This window comes from Gopherus flavomarginatus, chromosome 23, assembly GCF_025201925.1.
Source record: "Gopherus flavomarginatus isolate rGopFla2 chromosome 23, rGopFla2.mat.asm, whole genome shotgun sequence".
Classification (NCBI taxonomy): domain Eukaryota; kingdom Metazoa; phylum Chordata; order Testudines; family Testudinidae; genus Gopherus; species Gopherus flavomarginatus.
In genome coordinates, this window is record NC_066639.1 from 5,688,253 (window position 1) to 5,701,206 (window position 12,954).

Here is a 12,954-nt window from a genome sequence, read left to right on the forward strand (position 1 = left end):
CTAAGACCCCCTGGTACACCTACAGCCTGGACATAGGTATTTTCGGCCCCCAAAAATCACCTAAGACTCCCAGGATGCCTCCAGCCCGGACGTAGGTATCTATGCCCCCCACGAAGCCACTAAGCCCCCCTGGGACCCCTAGACCCTGGAGATTGGAATCTTTGTCCCCCCAAAAAACTCTCTAAGCCCCCCAGTGACCCCTATGGCCTGGACGTAGTTATCTGTGCACCTCAAGGCCCCTAAGATCTCTCGAACCCCTACAGCCTGGATGTAGGTGTGACGGTGCTGCCTGTGGGAGCCAGCTGAGGTCATTTAATCAGGGTGAACTGCAAACAAAACAGGGCAGACAAATACCAAACGCTGCTGGTTATTTCAATACTTAGATTTACCAAGCCAGCACAAAACAGCTCCTATAGTACCTCACTGGTTACTTAGAAGTTTAAACCATGCAGTTCCCTTAAAGTACCCAGCCTCAGGCCTCCATCCAGACACACCTGTCAGATATGATGATGATTCCTGAAAATCTTACTTCAACATATAAAAGAAAAGGTTCTTCCGATCCCAAAGGATCAGCCACGTACCCAGGTTCAATTATAACTTAGATCTTACCTAAAATACATGCTATAGCCAATTCTTATTAACTAAGCTAAAATGTATTAGAAAAGAAAAGAGAGAGTGTGTTGGTTAAAAGATTAATAGACATATAGACTTGAATTCAATTCTTGAGGTTCAGATACAGAGTAGAGGTGAGCTTGTAGTAGCCAAAAGTCCTTTTAGAAATAGTCCATAGGTTATAGTCCAATGTCCATATTCAGGGTGGCTCCAGTCAATGACCGGGGATCTCAATACTTGTGGCTTAAGGTTTCCCCCTCTTGAAACCCAAAGCAGATCTGCGATGAAGAAGGATCGTGTCCCAGGCTTCTTATACATTTCCAGCAGCCTTTCGGCCTGAGAAAACAGTAGGCTTAACTCTCCTTCCAAACATCCTAGCAATTAGTACAGGATAATTTATTCATTAAACAGTTCAAATACAGGTTACCACAACCTTCAAAGAGACACATAGACAATAATACTATTTCACTTAAGTATCATCATAAATGTTAATATTCCTTTTTTGCTCTTTGAATTAAACTATAGCAACAGACAAGACTTGTTTGCTGACATCACAAGATCTGAACAAACACGTCCCCTTCTACCTCTAACACTGCAGACTTGCATTTCAAAGCTCTGTTCATTTACAGATCTTGCTAACCAGTTCTTAAGGTTCACCTACGGGTCAGGTCAGTCGGTGAGGTGAGTTAATTAACTCTTTCTGGCCCTGTCACCTTTCAATGAGATATTAGATTATACTTATAATGTCACAGTTGTGGTGAGTCGACTGCTGCAGATCCCCGTAGACTCTGCCTGTGTCTCTCACCGAGCTGGAGTACAGCAGTCAAGGGGAGACCACTTGATGTGTTGCATCGACAGTAGACACGATATATCGATCCCCTCTGGTTCGATCGCTGCCCACCAATTTGGCAGGTGGTATAGACATATCCTGAGTATCTGGTGATCGGAGCTGGACCCTGGAGGGGGACACATTGAAGGAACTCAGGGGTTAAGGTGCCTCTATTGTCAACTGTCAGGGCTGCTGTGGCTCAGAGGAGGGTGCTTGACTGCCTGGCAGGCTTAGGCACCGCAAGCCTGGGAGGCAGAAGAAGTGAAGCGGCCACGGTGTGCTCGGGGTGCTCGTGCTCGGAGTAGGGGTGAGCTGGGGCGAGGGGGGTGCCGCAGGGCAGAGTGGGGGAGTTGCCATAAGAGGGGCGCCTCAGGGTGGAGGGGGGGAGCTGCCAAGGGTGGGGCACCTCAGGGTGAGGGCGCAGGGGGGAGGGCGCTAGGTGGAAGTTTCACCTAGGGCATGAAAAATCCTTGCACCAGCCCTGCCCCATCCCCTGCCTGCAGCCAGCCCTGCCCTGCCTGCAGCCAGCCCTCCACACCCTGCGCTGCCCTGCCTGCAGCCAGCCTCTGTCTCCCGCCAGCCCTGCACCTTCTGCCCTACCCGCACCAGCCGCATCCTCCCTACCCTGCCTGTAGCCAGCCCTGAAGCCAGCCCCTGACAAAACCCCTGCCCTGTCTCCAGCCAACTCCTGCCGCACACCCCTGCGGCCCTGCCCAAAGCCAACCAGCCCCCACACACACCCAGCCTGCACCAGCCCTGCACCCCCTATCTGCAGCCAGCCCTGCATCCCCTGTCCTGTCTCCAGCCAACCCCTGATGCACCCCCCTGCCTGAAGCCAGCCAGTCCCACACCCGTTGCCCTGCCTGCAGCCAGACCCTAACACCAGCCAGCCCCATGTCCACTGGTGCCCTGTAGTTCCCAGGGCAGTAACCCTGCACATCTGCTTCAATGAGGGGGGCAGGGAGCAGCTGGGACCCATACATGTGCACACCCTAGGGTGACCAGACAGCAAGTGTGAAAATTCAGGACAGAGGGTGGGGGTAATAGGATCCTAGATAAGAAAAAGACCACAAAATTCGGACTGTCCCTATAAAATAAGGACATCTGGTCACCCTAGCACACCCCCAGGACTCCTGAGTTCCATTGCTGGGTTTCCTATTGGTTCCATTGCTGGTTCTTTTCCTTTTCCTAGGGGACTTTGGGCAAGTTGCTCCCCCCTCTAGGGCTCTGTCCCCAGCAGTCAAATGGGGATTTCATACTTTCCTGCTATTGGAAAGTGCTGGGAGAATCCCCCAGCAAAAGCTGCTCTGACAGTGCTAAGCAGCATCTGACCATACAAGGTCGGAGCTCACTGCCCAGGAGGAGTGTTTGGCTCTGGGGTTTCACTTCAGCCCAGTCTAGAGAGAGAGGCCCAGCCATGGAGTTTGGCTCAAGAAGACCAAGTCTCCAATTTGTTAAGGGCGTTTTGAATTCCAATCCTGTGCTCCAAAATGCTTGGTGTCAGTTGCAAATTTTAGAAGCATGCTCTCCACTCCTTTTTCCAAATCATTCATGAAAATATTGAATAGTACCGGACTCTGGACTGATCCCTGCCGGACCCACTAGGTTCACCCTCCCCGTTGGGCAGCTAAACATTGAGAAGGGCTCCTGGAGTCTGGGCTTTCAACCAGCTCTGCACCCACATTACACTGATTGCAGCTGGACTGCATTTCCCTCATTCACTTGTGAGAATGTCCTACGGAACTGTGTCAAAAGCCTTAGTAACACCAAGCTAGATCCCATCTACTGTTTACCCATCTCCACCAGGCCCAGAACCCTGCCGAAGAAGGAAAGAGGATCGGTTTGGAATGATTTGTTCTTGACAAATCCATGCTCACTAGTCCTAAGAACCAAAGTATCCTGTAGGTGCTGCTGACAAACTGATTGTTTAAGAATGTATTCCAGTATCTCTCCAGCTATGGCAGTCAGGCTAGCTAGTCTGTAAGTCCCAGGGGTCTCTTTGTTCCCCTTTGAAGACGGGTCCGGTCTTGTTCATGGATGGGAAGATGTTCTTTTTCAGGGATCTCAGACGAGAACTGGGGCACAACACCTGGATTGTTAAGGCCACAAAAACAGAGGCAGGAACCTCTTCTCTCCTGCTGGCAAAGAACCCCAGGTACCTAAAAGACAGGGACTCACATCCCTGAATGGGCTTTAAAAAAGGCACTGGTTAAAAAGTTTGGCCCCGACCATTTCTTGTTTCCACAGACTAGACATTTTAGCAAACTTTAGAATTCCTTGATGCTAAAACACCGTGAAACTCCCCTTTCTCCTTCACACAGGGCTTTAATGCCCCTTCTTTCACTCAGGCTCACAACTGCCCAGAGTTTGAGAACTGTTCCTGTTCCCATTGGACAGAGGGAGGAGCCTGAGGTCCAGAGAAGGGAAGTGACCTACGCAAGGGCCTACACAGCAAGGTGGTGGCAGAGCCAGAAAGAGAAGCCAGCAGTCCTGACTCCTGTTCTAACAGACAACAAATCCCCCCAGAGGCAGGGACAGAGCCCAGGAATCAAGATGGTGGGGAAATTTCATTGAAACCGTTTTTTTCTGAAAATCCCATTCAGACTAAACCAGTTTGTTTCTCAAACTCATAGCAAGAGAGATGGAAGTTCTTTGCAAAAAGATTTTCTTGCAAAACAAAAGCATCTCCTGTTTGTCACAGTGTGTTAAATTGTCTCATCACACACAAAGAGGAGACACTTAGATCTCAAACATTAGATAAATTACTTCGGTCTGAGCTAAGTCGTTGCTGTTCTTAACAATTTCAAAATAAAAAAATACAAATAAAAAAGACTGTTTCAGCTAATCTATTATGTCATAATCGGCTCTGAGTAAACGTGATAGGACACGTCATATTATGCCCTACTCCTAGTGACACTCTCCGATGGATCCCCATCCTCCACCCACCATGAGGTAGGTAAGAGTGGATCATTATTATCCCTACTTGAAAGAGGGAGAAGCTAAGGCTGAGAAAGGAGAAGTGACTTGTCTTAGGTCACCCAGCCAGTCAGTGTCAGAGTTGGGAATAGGACCCAAGAGCCCTGATTTTCAAACTAACCAGCGGAATTTGAATTTCAGACATTGAATGACCTGAATAAAGTGCTCTCAGATGAGCTCCAGACCAACAGTGCACAGTAATTATTCAGCAAGTATTTGAGGAGAACTGCAATATTAGAGAGAATCATGAACTGCTCAGAGACAATTAATGCAGAGAAGCAGCAAAATTTGTCAAACCTAGAATTGGTTCTGACTTATTTCCTTGGTCTTAAAGGAGAACAACATAGACCTGAGTCTCCTCCCTGTCAATAACCCCCTGCTCAGCCGATCAGGGTAGAGACTGAGGATGGGAGGCTGAGGATTCTTACCAGAGAGCCCAAAAGATGGCCCAGGTGACTGGTGGGGATCACTGCCCGAGCACTATTTCAGTCCCACATTTTTGGGTGGATCTCTCACAGTGGGAGCTGCAGAGCACTCCCCCGCAACACACACACACACACACACAAGCACACCTGCTGGTGTTGGGAGGGGAATAGGAAAAAGGAGAAAAGAAGCAAGAGAAGAAGAAAAAGGAGGAAAGGATGGATGGAGGAAAAGCTGAAACAAAAAGGACAAACCCTTATGTCCCCACTGATTCTAGGGGACAAAATCAAAGGTGCGCAATAATATTCTGCCTCCTTAAGCTCATGTTTCAAACCTCAAGGAGGCTCTTACCTTCTAAACAGGGACGGCTGTTTTCTAGTAAAATCACTACAAAGGAAGGAGAAAACTCGAAAGAGGTTCCTCCTGGCGATCACATCCAGGAACCCGAATACTCTGTTAGTTCTCAAGGAGACACCTGGAGAATGAGACTTGCTGAAGCAAAGCCACAGGGGTCTCTGAGGTTTCCCTTGCCCCTCGCCCCTGTCCTGCCTGGATGATGTCAGCATCTCTCTGTGAGGTCACCACCTCCCCACCATCTTTGACCAATAGTCTGAGGTCCTGCAAAAGGCCTTTGTGATGTCACTGCCACACCCCTCCCTTGCTGTGCTAATGTCCTGCCCCAGGCCAGGCACTTTGGAGGTTTGAGCTACTCCCTGTGGATCACCCCACTCAAGGAGCGTTCGTTCTAGGCAGCAAGCCGGATAGACAGGAAAACTTCAAATGCTGCTCCCAATGCTACGCTCCGTTTTTCAGAAATTAGTTGACTTTATGGCCAGAAGAGACCATTAGAGCATCTAGTCATATAATCATAGAATATTAGGGTTGGAAGGGACCTCAGGAAGTCATCTAGTCCAATCCACTGCTCAAAGCAGGACCAATCCCCAGCTAAGTCATCCCAGCCAGGGCTTTGTCAAGCCTGACCTTAAAAACCTCTAAGGAAGGAGATTCCACCACCTCCCTAGCTATCCCATTCCAGTGCTTCACCACCCTCCTAGTGAAAAAGTTTTTTCCTAATATCCAGCCTAAACCTCCCCCATTGCAACTTGAGACCATTACTCATCAGGTACCACAGAGAATTGTCTAGATCCTGTGGGGACTTATCCTCCCTACACTGATCTAGGTGGATGGGGTGCGGCGCTGGACCGGGGTTGTGTCCGGGCTCTTCATGTGGAGCCGCCGCCTCCTCGCTGCCCCTTGCTTCCCCCCGGGCCAGTATCTCTGCTGCCGCCGTCCGGGAGAGGAGGCGAGCGGCTCGGGCCGCGGCCCCCGCTCCTCGCTCCCTCTCATGCGCTCGGACGCCGGGCGCTGCTGGGGCCCCGGCTGGGCAGCGCGGGGAGCCCAGGCGGCCGGGCTCGGCGCCGCTTCCGCTCTGGTCTCGGGTATGTGTGGGTCTCTGCGCGGGGCACTCCGCAGGCAGAGGTGGGCGGCAGCTGCCACACGTGAGTGCCCGTTGCCTCCTCAGCTGGAGTCCTGTGGCTATGGCTGGGGGGGCTGGTCCGAGCCGCTTGTTTTCTGTGTCTCACACAGAGCGATTGGTTCAGGAGAAGAGAGGGGAAGAGGCTGTAGATCGTTCTTTGTGTGGTCGGGGATTGCGTTGTTGCGGTTGGCCAATCGCGTGATTAGAGGCATGGTAAGCGCGTGATTTTTCTTTTTGTCCAATTAGATTGCTAGCATGTATGATGTTAGCCCGCATGATTGGTTCTTATGTAACCAGACTTAACTATATAAGGGGGTAGTAGAAAAGAATAAAGGAGATTCCTGACTTGTTTGCAGCTGTGTTGACTGTGTGAATTTTCTTCGCTCCGCATGAGATACCACAGATCCATCCTCTTTTGAACCCCCTTTCAGGTACTTAAAAGCAACTATCAAATCCCCCCTCAGTCTTCTTTTCTGCAGACTAAACAAGCCCAGTTCGCTCAGCCTTTCCTCATTAGTCATGCGCTTCAGGCCCCTGATCATTTTTGTTGCCCTCTGCTGGACTCTTTCCAATTTTTCCACATCTTTCTTGTAGTGTGGGGCCCAAAACTGGACACAGTACACCAGATGAAGCCTCACCAATGTCGAATAGAGGGGAATGATCACATCCCTCGATCTGCTGGCAATGCCCCTACTTATACAGCCCAAAATGCCGTTAGCCTTCTTGGCAATAAGGGCACAGTGTTGACTCATAGCCAGCTTCTCGTCTACTGTAACCCCTAGGTCCTTTTCTGCAGAACTGCTGCCTAGCCATTCGGTCCCTAACAGTGAATGGGATTCTTCTGTCCTAAGTGCAGGACTCAGCACTTGTCCTTGTTGGACATCATCAGGTTTCTTTTGGCCCAGTCCTCTAATTTGTCTAGGTCCCTCTGTATCCTATCCCTACCCTCCAGTGTATCTACCACTCATCCCAGTTTAGTGTCATCTGCAAACTTGTTGAGGGTGCAGTCCACACCATCCTCCAGATCATTAATGAAGATATTGAACAAAACCAGCCCGAGGACAGACCCTTGGGGCACTGCGCTTGAAACCGACTGCTGACTAGACATGGATCCATTGATCACTACCCATTGAGCCTGACGATCTAGCCAGCTTTCTATCCACCTTGTAGTCCAATCGTCCAGCCCATACTTCTTTAACTTGCTGGCAAGAATACTGTGGGAGACCATATCAAAAGCTTTGCTAAAGTCAAGGAATAACACATCCACTGCTTTCCCCTCATCCACAGAGCCAGTTATCTCCTCATAGAAGGCAATTAGGTTAGTCAGGCATGACTTGCCCTTGATGAATCCATGCTGACTGTTCCTCATCACTTTCCTCTCCTCTAAGTGCTTCAGAATTGATTCCTTGAGGACCTGCTCCATGATTTATCCAGGGATTGAGGTGAGACTGACTAGCCTGTAGTTCCTCGCATCCTCCCACTTCCATTTCTTAAAGAAGGGCACTACAGTAGCCTTTTTCCAGTCATCCGGGACCTCCCCCGATCGCCATGAGTTTTTAAAGATAATGGCCAATGGCTCTGCAATCACATCCGCCAGCTCCTTTAGCACCCTCGGATGAAGCGCATCCGGCCCCATGGACTTGTGCTGGTCTCCAGTTTTTCTAAATAGTCCCAAACTACTTCTTTCTCCACAGAGAGCTGGTCACCTTCTCCCCATGCTGTGCTGCTCAGTGAAGCAGTCTGGGAGCTGACCTTGTTTGCGAAGACAGAGGCAAAAAAAGCATTGAGTACATTAGCTTTTTCCACATCCTCTGTCCGCTAAGTTACCTCCCTCATTCAGTAAGGGACCCACACTTTCCTTGACTTTCTTCATGTTACTAACATACCTGAAGAAACCCTTCTTCTTACTCTTAACATCTCTTGCTAGCTGCAACTCCAAGTGTGATTTGGCCTTCCTGATTTCACTCCTGCATGCCTGAGCAATATTTTTATACTCCTCCCTGGTCATTTCTCCAATCTTCCACTTCTTGGAAGCTTCTTTTTCGCGTTTAAGATCAGCAAGGATTTCACTGTTGAGCCAAGCTAGTAGTCTGCCATATTACTATTCTTTCTACACATCGGGATGGTTTTTTCCTGCAAACTCAATAAGGATTCTTTAATCCTTTAGAGGATTGGAACAGATTTCAGTGGAGGTACATGTTTGCTAGGTTTTTATACATTTGCACAGGAAAATATTGAGTGTTTCCATTCATTTCACTGATCCCTATTTAGTGGGGCTCCTGAACATAATGGAAATGCAATTTTTTTTGTTGACAGAAGAGGTTTGGAAGGGGGCACTTGGAATTGAACGAAGGACCACTTGATCTGCAGTCAAACACTCTACCACTGAGCTATACCCCCCTGCCTGCTGTAGAGGTAAGTCAATGATCTTAAAGATTTTGAAGGACAGACCCTGCCTCAGAGATCTGTTCTCTTCCCAGACCACAGTGCTTTTAAAAATGGGGTTTCATTAAACTTATAGATACATGGAGACACCACAGCTTGCACATCCACCCACATAGCTTCCCCCAGTGACATAGCTACTACCTGTCGGGGAGATGGGCTAACTACACGGACGGGACAGCTCTCTCTCCTCTGCTTAGAGTATCTTCATTCTTTATGAATAGGTAGGAAAGAACCTTCTGAATGGACAGTAACCAACTGATCAAATATTGCTGGGTCTGCATTCAATATGGGTAACTGGTCGTACTGGGCTGGATTACTAGGAGCATTGCCAGCAGATCGAGGGAAGTGATTATTCCCCTCTATTTGGCACTGATGAGGCCACATCTGGAGCATTGTGTCCAGTTTTTGCCCTCCCACTACAGAAACAAATTGTAGAGAGTCTAGGGAGGGCAGCAAAAGTGATTAGGGGGCAGGGGACTTACAAGGAGAGGCTGAGGGCACAGTCACCCAGAGGGGGGGCAAGTGGGGCAATTTGCCCCAGGCCCTGCAGGGCCCAAATGAGAATATAGTATTCTAGAGTATTGCAACTTGTTTTATGGAAGGGGCCCCCAAAATTGTTTTGCCTCAGGCCCCCTGAATCCTCTGGGCAGCTCTGTCCACTCCACCTCCTTGACTCATTCTCCTCCCTCTGAGGCCCCACTAGTGCTTTGCTCTCACTCCCATTTGGCCACTTCCCACTCCTGCTCTTTCTCTTTGGCTGAGGCCTGCTGGTCCACCTTTTGCTCACTCCTCTCCTCCCCGAAAGCCTCCTTGTGTCTTTCCACTCCCGCCCCCAAGGTCTACCTGCTACCCCCACCTCTCTGCCCTTCCCCTATGACTCACCCTGCCCAAACTTCTCTGCCCCCTCCCCAAAGACCAGCCCTACCCAGCACTCACACCTCTCTATCCCCTCCCCTGACCTGCCCTGTCCACCACCCACACGTCTTTGCCCTACCCATGAGACTGGCCCTGCCCACCACTTGCACCTCTCTGACCCTCACCTGAGACCCTCCCTGTCCGCCTCTTTCCTCAGTCATCTGTTGTTATTCCTTGAAACATCAAGGATGGAATAAAAAGACGAGTTTATTCCAGGGTGAGGAAAGAAAGGAGCCACCAACCCCCTGACAAATCTCAGTGCCCCGGAGAAAACCTGCCCCCTGCTATTGCAATCCCTGATGTGCTGGGGATACGATGGTAAAGGAACTGTCTGAATGATCAAGGCAGGAAATGGACAACAATCTACAGGAACGTCATTGACCACAAACACACTCTCCTCATGCTCCAGCCAGAAGGGAAATGAGCAGGAATTCTTGCAGGTCAGCCAGGGACACACTTACACAATGGCACAGCAGTGTGTGTGTTGTGGAAGTGGGTGTGAGGAAACATCTGGAATTGATCACTCAGTGAGAACAGAACTGGAGTGTAGTAAGAGAAATGTCTCAAGCAAGTAGTTGTGGCTGAGTGGTTAAGGCGATGGGCTAGAAATCAATGGGGGTTTCCCTGCACAGGTTCAAACCCTCTCTCCAACTATGGGGGAAGTTGTTGTTCTTCTATTTCAGCAGAGCTGAGTCTTGTCTCACTCCCAAGCTGTGTCTACACTACTGGGTAATGTGGCTTTAAAGTGTTTTAACTAAACAGCTGTTGCATGGCCACACTATGCCGCTTGTGTCGCCAGAGCACATCCAGGCTAGACTCTTGGATGGACACAGAGAGCAGTGCATTGTGGGTAGCTGTGCAACTGGCTGCAGGTGCTTTGGGAAGGGTTTGCAATGCCTCCTGGGCTGGTACAGCATCACATGATGCAGGTTTCTGTATCCTGTTGTTCCATGGGAATCCTACTAGATTGCTGGCTGCCTTTCAACTGCAATGCGCCTGGAGTGGTAGAGAGTGTGTTTGCGTGTGTGTGGGGAGAGTGAGTGTGTGGGCACACTGTCTCTAAGTTCAGACAGCTGCTGCAAGCAACCAGTCCTGAGGCAAGGGGTGGGGACAGCCCCAACATCATCCCCCGCTTCCCTCACTGGCTCAGCTCAGCACAGCATCCTCTGTGACACACACACATGCTGCTGCCTGCTCAGCTGTGTGTCAGGGATGCTGGAACAGGGGGGTTAGAGGGCCATGGCCCCACCACTCTTTACTGGCTGTTAGGACAAATATGGAGTGGGGGGGAGGGTGGAGTCTTTGGGGGAAGAGGATTTCTGTGGGTGTGGCCTCTGGGGGAGGGGTGGTGTGAGTGTGGGTCTTTGGGGAAGGGGTGTCATGGGAGCGCCACAGTTCAGACAATGGTGCCCCCCCCCCACTGTAAGGAAGCTCCCGCCACCCCTGTTCTGTGTTTGTAGCGCGGGAGACAGCAGCATCCACGGCAGTGATTTGCTCCCCGGGAATCCGGCAGGGGGGCTTGGGACATGATTTAAAGGGCCCGGGACTCTGGCCACTGCAGGGAGCCCTGGGCCCTTTAAATCGCCAACCTGGGGAAGCCGGGCCGGGCTGGCACAGCGTACTCTCTCTTGCCAGTACCCCACACCAGAACGTACCGGCTTACGTTCACCTCTGGAAGGTCCTCATGTGGATCAATAACTGGTTAAAAGCTGGGAAACAAAGGGTAGGAATAAATGGTCAGTTTTCAGGATGCAAACTGGTACCTAGTGGTGTCTGTACTGGGACCAGTGGTGGTCAACATATTCATAAACGATCTGCTAAAAAGTGAGGTGACAAAATTTGCAGATGATCCCAAACTACAGAGGACAGTTAAGTGCGAAGCAGCCTGTGAGTTGCTAAAAAGAGATTTCACAAAACTGGGTGAAAGGGCAACAAAATGGCAGATGAAATTCAATGCTGATAAATGCAAAGTGATGCACATTGGCAAACATAATCCCAATTCTATTTATAAAACAATAGGATGTAAAATAGCTGTTGCAACTCAAGTGAGAGATCTTGGAGTCACTGTGGATAGTTCTCTGCAAACATCCACTCACTGTGCAGCGGTCGGTAAAAAGCAAACAGAATGTTGGGAGTCATTAGGAAAGGGATAGAAAATAAGAGAGAAAATCTTATTGCCGCTGTATAAATCCATGGTACGCCCACATCTTGAATGCTGCTTGCAGATACGGTCACCCCATCTCAGAAAAGATGTATTGGAATTGGAAAAGGTTCAGAAAGGGGTATGGAGCATCTGCCATATGAGAAGAGAATAATCAGACTGGGACTTTTCAGCTTGGAGAAAAGATGACTAAGGGGAAATATGATAGAGGTCTATAAAATCATGACAGGTGTGGAGAAAGTAAATAAGGAAGTGTTACTTATTCCTTCTCATAACACAAGAACTAGGGGTCATCAAATGAAATTAATAGGCAGCATGTTTAAAACAAACAAAAGGAAGTATTTTTTCACACAATGCACAGTCAACCTGCAGAACTGCTTGCCAGAGGATGTTGTGAAGGTCAAGACTATAACAGGGTTCAAAAAAGAGCTAAATCGATTCATGGAGGACATACTCTGAGCCAGGATGTGCAGGGAAGGTGTCTCTAATCTCTGTTTGCTAGGCGTGGGTGACCGGGGATAGATCACTTGATGATTCCTTGTCCTGTACATTCCCTCTGGGGCACCTGGCTTTGGCTGCTATGGGAAGACAGGACACTGGGCGAGATGGACCCAGTCTGACCCAGTATGGCTGCTCTTACGTCCCCATGCTCCTTTCATACAGATGCCTGGGATTCTGCCTCATAGTGTGTCCCTGAGGTCTCAGCCAAAATGCCCAGACAGGCAAACACTCTGGGCTCCTGAAGCCTCTGCCACCCACTTAGTGCCTATGGCTCATCCCTGACACTTGCTGCTGCTCCTTGCTGTAGAAGGCAAAAGAGCGGAGGCAGCGCCGGAGCCTTCTGGGGACACAGATCTGAGGCTTTCGGAGAGACACATTGTCTGAGACATCAGAGGGCTGTAAACCATGCAGCCACCCTCTCAATCAGGGGCCTGTTCCAGCCCTGAGTCTGGGCTACCACGATCCCTCCCACAGAGCAGGGTGCCCACAGATTACAGCCTGAAAATAGACATGTGAGACTAACTCCTGTTCTCCCTGACAGGGCCTCCCCTAGACCAAGTGGCACCCCAGGCAATACGTGTCTTCAGTGCCCCTCCATATGTTAAACTTTTGAAT

General features: G+C 49.8%; 1 non-coding gene across 1 annotated transcript; it reads right to left on the bottom strand.

Annotated features, from left to right (window-relative positions):
• Positions 1 to 8,645: 8,645 nt before the first annotated feature.
• Positions 8,646 to 8,717, bottom strand: TRNAC-GCA (transfer RNA cysteine (anticodon GCA)). The gene has a single exon. It is a non-coding gene; the product is annotated as a tRNA-Cys (tRNA).
• Positions 8,718 to 12,954: the final 4,237 nt, after the last annotated feature.